The following is a 9964-nucleotide window of genomic DNA, read 5'->3' as shown; positions in this document are numbered from 1 at the left end:
ATAACAGGGCTTTTACCGCATTTTTTGCTTAGTGCATCCCGCCCTGTGTCCTCCTGGCCTTGCCCTAACTGGAACTCTCTGTCAGGACATGCTGGGATATTTAGTTCCCAGCAAGTATCTGGCTTGCCTACCGCTGCAATACGGCAAACCTCCCAACATTGGCGCCCCAATATTGGCCTGGCTGGGGGTATTGGCCACCTAGTGACACATCGGTGGATTTTCTTCCCCCCAAATGCATTATATAAGAAGCGGAACTCATTAGTCAGATGTCCCCCTATGACATGTCTGGTGGCTGGTTATATATGTGCGTTTGTGTGTCGCTGGCTCACGGCAGTGTGCGGGAGGGTCCTACCGTTTGCTACTGTTCTGTACTGTAGACCCTGCTGCCAATTGACAATCTGATTAAGCGACGTTAGTTGTTGCTATGCTCCCAGGTATTCTCTCACGAGCACAACGCCGCCGCTCCCCTCTGCATACAGTGAACTCGCCGCCTGTATTCCATCATCACGTCACCTGTTAATGATGTCGACACAAGTCGTCAGATTCACGGATGACGGCATTAGGATAGTAAATCTGGCTACTGCGGCTACCTGCAAATGCGACCGCTCAGCTGCGACAGCTGGAAGGGATTTAATGCCTTCCCTTACGGAAATGTGCATTATATACCGGTGTTGCACGTGAAATATTACCACACGGAACCGTGTTACACGCTTCCTGGCAACGGCGGCTCCCAGGTGGGCTTAATCGCCTAATCTTTTATTACAATTGCCTGGTGCCGCCTCGTCGCCCCGGTCGCCTCTCTCGCTGTCACGCAGCCACGGCCTGGAGTCTCCTCAGACGTTTCCCTGCGTGCTCTCCCTGGCTGTGTGTCCCCGCTCTCCCCCCTACCGTCGCCTCATCGCCCCGGTCGCCTCTCTCGCTGTCTGGGCGTCACGCAGCCACGGCCTGGAGTCTCCTCAGACGTTTCCCTGCGTGCTCTCCCTGGCTGTGTGTCCCCGCTCTCCCCCCTACCGTCGCCTCATCGCCCCGGTCGCCTCTCTCGCTGTCTGGGCGTCACGCAGCCACGGCCTGGAGTCTCCTCAGACGTTTCCCTGTGTGCTCTCCCTGGCTGTGTGTCCCCGCTCTCCCCCCTACCGTCGCCTCAATCAGATCCTCTCCCTTCTCACTACTGCCTCGGTCTCTCCTCACTTCCCCCCTTCTGGTGTTGCCTGTCGCCTGAGCCCCCCCCCCCCCCCGCTCTCCCCCATGTTTCAGATCTGTGGATTTCGGGGAATTAAAGCCCACAGCTTGTCACTTATTCATCGTTCTCGCACTTGCATCATCTCTCACATTAGGCTCGCTCTGTGCTGGGAGGGGGACATGCTCTAATAACTGGGGTCTCCCAGCCGCAGCGGCCGGGGCAGGGATTTCCCAGTAGTAAGGGCTGTCACAGCAGATGGAAGTGCACTTGGCTGCAGTGATACATCCGGATGCAGAGCCCGATTTGTTTTGTGTCTCTGCGGATTGTGTGGCCCGCTGCATGTTGTAGGGGCCAAAGCCCCTTAGCTTAGATGATAGGTCCACAGCAAGTGATCAACATGCACTAGGTTGAAGTTGACAAAAGGTTGACACAAGCAAAGGTTGGCATGGCAATTGTCGACACAGGAAAGGGCAGACATGGGGTTTTCACATTTTTTTGCCATGCTGTTATACTGGCATTCTGCTGTGTGAGGGGAGATGGCACTGCCAGGGGTATAATGCTGTGTGAGGGGAGATGGCACTGCCCAGGCTATAATGCTGTGTGAGGGGAGATGGCACTGCCCGGGCTATAATGCTGTGTGAGGGGATATGGCACTGCCAGGGGTATAATGCTGTGTGAGGGGAGATGGCACTGCCCGTGCTATAATGCTGTGTGATGGGATATGGCACTGCCCGGGCTATAATGCTGTTTGAGGGGAGATGGCACTGCCAGGGGTATAATGCTGTGTGAGGGGAGATGGTACTGCCAGGGGTATAATGCTGTGTGAGGGGAGATGGCACTGCACGGGGTATAATGCTGTATGAGGGGAGATGGCACTGCCTGGGCTATAATGCTGTGTGAGGGGAGATGGTACTGCCCGGGCTATAATGCTGTGTGAGGGGAGATGGCACTGCCAGGTGTATAATGCTGTGTGAGGGGAGATGGCACTGCACAGGGTATAATGCTGTGTGAGGGGAGATGGTACTGCCCGGGCTATAATGCTGTGTGAGGGGAGATGCCACTGCCCGGGGTATAATGCTGTGTGAGGGGAGATGGCACTGCCCGGGGTATAATGCTGTGTGAGGGGAGATGGCACTGCCCGGGCTATAATGCTGTGTGAGGGGATATGGCACTGCCCGGGCTATAATGTTGTGTGAGGGGAGATGGCACTGCACGGGGTATAATGCTGTGTGAGGGGAGATGGCACTGCCTGGGCTATAATGCTGTGTGAGGGGAGATGGCACTGTCCGGGGTATAATGCTGTATGATGGGAGATGGCACTGCCCGGGGTATAATGCTGTGTGAGGGGAGATGGCACTGCCCGGGGTATAATGCTGTGTGAGGGGAGATGGCACTGCCTGGGGTATAATGCTGTGTGAGGGGAGATGGTACTGCATGGGGTATAATGCTGTGTGAGGGGAGATGGCACTGCCAGGTGTATAATGCTGTGTGAGGGGAGATGGCACTGCACGGGGTATAATGCTGTGTGAGGGGAGATGGCACTGCCTGGGGTATAATGCTGTGTGAGGGGAGATGGTACTGCATGGGGTATAATGCTGTGTGAGGGGAGATGGCACTGCCAGGTGTATAATGCTGTGTGAGGGGAGATGGCACTGCACGGGGTATAATGCTGTGTGAGGGGAGATGGCACTGCCAGGGGTATAATGCTGTGTGAGGGGAGATGGCACTGCCAGGTGTATAATGCTGTGTGAGGGGAGATGGCACTGCACGGGGTATAATGCTGTGTGAGGGGAGATGGCACTGCCTGGGGTATAATGCTGTGTGAGGGGAGATGGCACTGCCAGGTGTATAATGCTGTGTGAGGGGAGATGGCACTGCACGGGGTATAATGCTGTGTGAGGGGAGATGGCACTGCCAGGGGTATAATACTGTGTGAAGGGAGATGGCACTGCCTGGGCTATAATGCTGTGTGAGGGGAGATGGCACTGCCCGGGCTATAATGCTGTGTGAGGGGAGATGGCACTGCCAGGGGTATAATGCTGTGTGAGGGGAGATGGCACTGCACGGAGTATAATGCTGTGTGAGGGGAGATGGCACTGCCAGGGGTATAATGCTGTGTGAGGGGAGATGGCACTGCCCGGGGTATAATGCTGTGTGAGGGGAGATGGCACTGCCTGGGGTATAATGCTGTGTGAGGGGAGATGGCACTGCCCGGGGTATAATGCTGTGTGAGGGGAGATGGTACTGCACGGGGTATAATGCTGTGTGAGGGGAGATGGCACTGCCCGGGGTATAATGCTGTGTGAGGGGAGATGGCACTGCCCGGGGTATAATGCTGTGTGAGGGGAGATGGCACTGCACGGGCTATAATGCTGTGTGAGGGGAGATGGTACTGCCCGGGCTATAATGCTGTGTGAGGGGAGATGGCACTGCCAGGTGTATAATGCTGTGTGAGGGGAGATGGCACTGCACAGGGTATAATGCTGTGTGAGGGGAGATGGTACTGCCCGGGCTATAATGCTGTGTGAGGGGAGATGGCACTGCACGGGGTATAATGCTGTGTGAGGGGAGATGGCACTGCCCGGGGTATAATGCTGTGTGAGGGGAGATGGCACTGCCCGGGCTATAATGCTGTGTGAGGGGATATGGCACTGCCCGGGCTATAATGTTGTGTGAGGGGAGATGGCACTGCACGGGGTATAATGCTGTGTGAGGGGAGATGGCACTGCCTGGGCTATAATGCTATGTGAGGGGAGATGGCACTGTCCGGGGTATAATGCTGTATGATGGGAGATGGCACTGCCCGGGGTATAATGCTGTGTGAGGGGAGATGGCACTGCCCGGGGTATAATGCTGTGTGAGGGGAGATGGCACTGCCTGGGGTATAATGCTGTGTGAGGGGAGATGGTACTGCATGGGGTATAATGCTGTGTGAGGGGAGATGGCACTGCCAGGTGTATAATGCTGTGTGAGGGGAGATGGCACTGCACGGGGTATAATGCTGTGTGAGGGGAGATGGCACTGCCAGGGGTATAATACTGTGTGAGGGGAGATGGCACTGCCTGGGCTATAATGCTGTGTGAGGGGAGATGGCACTGCCAGGTGTATAATGCTGTGTGAGGGGAGATGGCACTGCACGGGGTATAATGCTGTGTGAGGGGAGATGGCACTGCCTGGGGTATAATGCTGTGTGAGGGGAGATGGCACTGCCAGGTGTATAATACTGTGTGAGGGGAGATGGCACTGCCTGGGCTATAATGCTGTGTGAGGGGAGATGGCACTGCCAGGTGTATAATGCTGTGTGAGGGGAGATGGCACTGCACGGGGTATAATGCTGTGTGAGGGGAGATGGCACTGCCTGGGGTATAATGCTGTGTGAGGGGAGATGGCACTGCCAGGTGTATAATGCTGTGTGAGGGGAGATGGCACTGCACGGGGTATAATGCTGTGTGAGGGGAGATGGCACTGCCAGGGGTATAATACTGTGTGAGGGGAGATGGCACTGCCTGGGCTATAATGCTGTGTGAGGGGAGATGGCACTGCCCGGGCTATAATGCTGTGTGAGGGGAGATGGCACTGCCAGGGGTATAATGCTGTGTGAGGGGAGATGGCACTGCACGGAGTATAATGCTGTGTGAGGGGAGATGGCACTGCCAGGGGTATAATGCTGTGTGAGGGGAGATGGCACTGCCCGGGGTATAATGCTGTGTGAGGGGAGATGGCACTGCCTGGGGTATAATGCTGTGTGAGGGGAGATGGCACTGCCCGGGGTATAATGCTGTGTGAGGGGAGATGGTACTGCACGGGGTATAATGCTGTGTGAGGGGAGATGGCACTGCCCGGGGTATAATGCTGTGTGAGGGGAGATGGCACTGCCCGGGGTATAATGCTGTGTGAGGGGAGATGGCACTGCACGGGGTATAATGCTGTGTGAGGGGAGATGGCACTGCCCGGGGTATAATGCTGTGTGAGGGGAGATGGCACTGCCCGGGTATAATGCTGTGTGAGGGGAGATGGCACTGCCCGGGGTATAATGCTGTGTGAGGGGAGATGGCACTGCTCGGGGTATAATGCTGTGTGAGGGGAGATGGTACTGCCCGGGGTATAATGCTGTGTGAGGAGAGATGGCACTGCACGGGGTATAATGCTGTATGAGGGGAGATGGCACTGCCTGGGGTATAATGCTATGTGAGGGGAGATGGCACTGCCAGGGGTATAATGCTGGGTACTTGTGTATTTTGGCGGCGCCCCCGATGTCCGTCGTACGACGAACAGATCGCATCGCATCGTATGCCATGCACCCGATGGCATGCGATGCGATGCGACGCGATTTTGACCCCCTATACGACCAAAAATCGTATAAGCACCCTAAAGGGTGCTTTTGAGCACCCAAATGGGTGCTAACAATGTTAAATGCACCCCCACGCCACCCCCCACTATAAACGTGAACCCGAAGCGTGGCGAGCGCAGCGAGCCCGCGAGGGGCGGCGGTACGCGTCCTACGACCTTTTCATACCCCCACTATCCACGTCGGCGTGGAGTTGAGAATAGAATAGTGTGGCGAGCGCAGCGAGCCACCGAGCCCGAAGCGTGGTGAGCGGACGCGGATACCTTCACAGTTATACGCGTCCCCTCGCGGGCTTCACAGGTGTCCGTGGCGACGCGGACACCTGTGAAGCCCGCGAGGGGACGCGTTTACCTGTGAAGGTATCCGCGTCCCCTCGCGGGGCTCGCTGCGCTCGCCACGCTTCGGGCTCGGTGGCTCGCTGCGCTCGCCACACTATTCTATTCTCAACTCCACGCCGACGTGGATAGTGGGGGTATGAAAAGGTCGTAGGACGCGTACCGCCGCCCCTCGCGGGCTCGCTGCGCTCGCCACGCTTCGGGTTCACGTTTATAGTGGGGGGTGGCGTGGGGGTGCATTTAACATTGTAAGCACCCATTTGGGTGCTTAACATAGTATAAGCACCCATTAGGGTGCTTATACAATGTTTAATCGCATCGCATCGCATCCTATGGCATCGTATGCCATGTACAATGGCATACAATTTCAAAATTGTATGCCATCGTGCACTATCGTACGATATCGCGTCGCATCGCATACCATCGCATGTGTTATGGTATGCGATGCGATGGGCGCCGCCAAAATACACAAGTACCTAATGCTGTGTGAGGGGAGATGGCACTGCCCGGGGTATAATGCTGTGTGAGGGGAGATGGCACTGCCCGGGGTATAATGCTGTGTGAGGGGAGATGGCACTGCACGGGGTATAATGCTATGTGAGGGGATATGGCACTGCCCGGGGTATAATGCTGTGTGAGGGGAGATGGCACTGCACGGGGTATAATGCTGTATGAGGGGAGATGGCACTGCCCGGGGTATAATGCTGTGCGAGGGGAGATGGCACTGCCCGGGGTATAATGCTGTGTGAGGGGAGATGGCACTGCCTGGGGTATAATGCTATGTGAGGGGAGATGGCACTGCCAGGGGTATAATGCTGTGTGAGGGGAGATGGCACTGCCCGGGGTATAATGCTGTGTGAGGGGAGATGGCACTGCCCGGGGTATAATGCTGTGTGAGGGGAGATGGCACTGCCCGGGGTATAATGCTGGGTGGTGTAATGTGAATATAGGACGGCACTCTGGTGACTGAACCTTCAACATACTGTAAGAGAAGGAGCCAGCAAAATGGAGACAGCTACAGCCTGTTGTGTCACCTGACTCATTGGGACCTAGGTGACGGTAATTGGGCATGATGACACAATTAACAGGGATCTGTCACTTGCAATTTGCGTGAAGGCTGCGGCAGAGACCAAGTCACACTGTAATGTGGGGTCTTACTGTTCCCATTATCACAGCACTTGGCAATGGAGGTCTAAGCAGCAGAACCATCAGCACTATGCAGACCTACCTGTGTCACATGACCCTACCCCCAAACTCTGCCATGCCCCTGGCCCAAGACCCTTTAGAACCCATAAGCTCTGCCAGGGTTCATGTCATTACAGACCCAGATTTTAGGGGGAAATATATGTATCATAGTGGCTATGGCATGTTTGTGATGGGCAGATTGTCAGCTCCTGTGACCGGTTGTTTGGGAATCAGTGACGGTCAGATTGCCAGCTCCTGTGACCAGGGTGTATATAAGGATCTACAAGAGAGATGTGGGAGATTGAGATGTCGCTGTAAGACCCGCAGACACCAGAGCGCTGTGGCTGGCGCTGAGCTGGTCGGAGCTGTCACACACAGTAGGTAGGAAGTCACTCTCCCCCAGGCTGTAGTGTCCCAGGTGCCAGTGTAGAATTGCTCAGGTCTCATCAGCTGACAATGACTGTGACATTCTCTGAGTCCTCCCCCGTCAGCACTGTCAGGACTCACCAGCCTCCTGAGACAGGCCCAGCCAGTCGCTGCAATAGCAGCCTTGTTGTCCAGCTGCACTCCCTGCCCTGGGAGTCCCTCCCTACGGATTCAATATGAAATCCCGGCGTTCAAAATCCCGACGCCGGAATCCCGACCGCCGAAATCCAGACGAGGGGGGGGACATGGATAGCCCCCCCCCCCCTTGCGGGCTCGCTGCTAATTTATTCTCCCTCCAGGGGTGTCGTGGACACCCACGGAGGGAGAAAGTGTCGGGATTCCGGCGTCGGGATTCTGAACGCCGGGATCCCGGCCACCGGGATTTTAACTGCATCCCCTCCCTACAGCTCAGCATTAACCCCTGACTCGGCAGTGTCAGTCTCTGCCAGCTGCAGCACGATGCCAGGTAACCCCCTGTGGTCTGGTAGAAAGTGCGAAATTCAAATAGAGGAAAAACACCAACTGCCATTCCAAACTGGCTCACTGGCAGTGGGTGTGGCTCCCCGATTTGAATTTTGAACTGTGCTGCAGCCCCACCCCTGGATCTGCCACTGGTTATTTAAATTCCTGCACCTATTATTGCTACTTATTCACATTTCTAGTACAGGTGGCACTCCTTCTGGATGATAGGGCAGCAGTTAGTAGGTCGACAACATAATGTCGACATGTTAAAAGTAGTTTGTGGTCGTCGTAACAATGGCAGACACACTATTTGGGGGGGGGGGTTCATTTTTTCAACTTTCTGTGTACAATTCTGTGATGTGATGTCACTGACTGTTAATTGTACCTCCCATTGATGTGATGTCACTGACTGTGAATTGTACCTCCCCTTGAAGTGATGTCACTAGCTGTGAAGTGTACCTCCCATTGATGTGATGTCACTGGCTGTGAAGTGTACCTCCCATTGATGTGATGTCACTGACTGTGAATTTTTCCTCCCATTGATGTGATGTCACTGACTGTGAATTGTACCTCCCATTGATGTGATGTCACTGGCTGTGAAGTGTATGCCCTCTTGATGTGATGTCACTGGGTGTGAAGTGTACCTCCCATTGATGTGATGTCACTGGCTGTGAAGTGTACCTCCCATTGATGTGATGTCACTGGCTGTGAAGTGTACCTCCCATTAATGTGATGTCACTGACTGTGAATTGTACCTCCCATTGATGTGATGTCACTGGCTGTGAAGTGTACCTCCCATTGATGTGATGTCACTGGCTGTGAAGTGTACCTCCCATTGATGTGATGTCACTGACTGTGAATTTTTCCTCCCATTGATGTGATGTCACTGGCTGTGAAGTGTACCTCCCATTGATGTGATGTCACTGGCTGTGAAGTGTACCTCCCATTGATGTGATGTCACTGACTGTGAATTTTTCCTCCCATTGATGTGATGTCACTGACTGTGAATTGTACCTCCCATTTATGTGATGTCACTGGCTGTGAAGTGTATGCCCCCTTGATGTGATGTCCCTGGGTGTGAAGTGTATGCCCCCTTGGTGTGATGTCACTGGCTGTGAAGTGTACCTCCCATTGATATGATGTCACTGGCTGTGAAGTGTATGCCCCCTTGATGTGATGTCACTGGCTGTGAAGCATACTTGATCTGCGGCAGGCGGAGCAGAACAGTACTTTCCTACCTGACCCTCTCCATAAGGGACACAATGCTCTGTTACTGGCCTTCCCTGGTAATGTAAGATTGCCAGCACCTGTGGAAGCTAGGTAATTGATAAGAAAGGTGTCACCACAGGTGATGGCAATCATACATTACCAGGGAAGCCCAGGAACAGAGCATTGTGTCTTCCTGGAGAGGGGCATGCTGGGAGGTATGGATAATGTATGATTGCCAGCACCTGTGGGGAGCTAGGTAATTGATAAGAAAGGTGTCACCACAGGTGATGGTAATCCTACATTACCAGGGAAGCCCAGGAACAGAGCATTTTCTTCCTCATGGAGAGGGTCAGGTAGGCAAGTACTGTATGGTGTGAAATGTATGCCCCCTTGATGTGATGTCACTGGCTGTGAAGTGTATGTCCCTTTGAGGTGATGTTACTGGCTGTGTGTATCTTCATTGATGTGATGTCACTGGCTGTGAAGTGTATCCCCCTTGATGTGATGTCACTGGCTGTGAAGTGTATGCCCCCTTGATGTGATGTCACTGGTTGTGAAGTGTATGCCCCCTTGATGTGATGTCACTGAGTGTGTGTATCCCCATTAATGTGATGTCACTGGGTATGTGTATGCCCCCTTGATGTGATGTCACTGGCTGTGAAGTATATGCCCCCTTGATGTGATGTCACTGGCTGTGAAGTGTATGCCCCTTTGATGTGATGTCACTGAGTGTGTATATCCCCATTGATGTGATGTCACTGGTTGTAACGTATATCCCCCTTGTGCGCTGGGCGGACTTTTATGTACATCTGTGCAAAA

Source organism: Crinia signifera, chromosome 7 (assembly GCF_055691185.1).
Source record: "Crinia signifera chromosome 7, ASM5569118v1, whole genome shotgun sequence".
Lineage (NCBI taxonomy): Eukaryota > Metazoa > Chordata > Amphibia > Anura > Myobatrachidae > Crinia > Crinia signifera.
Note: the sequence above shows the minus strand (reverse complement) of the source record.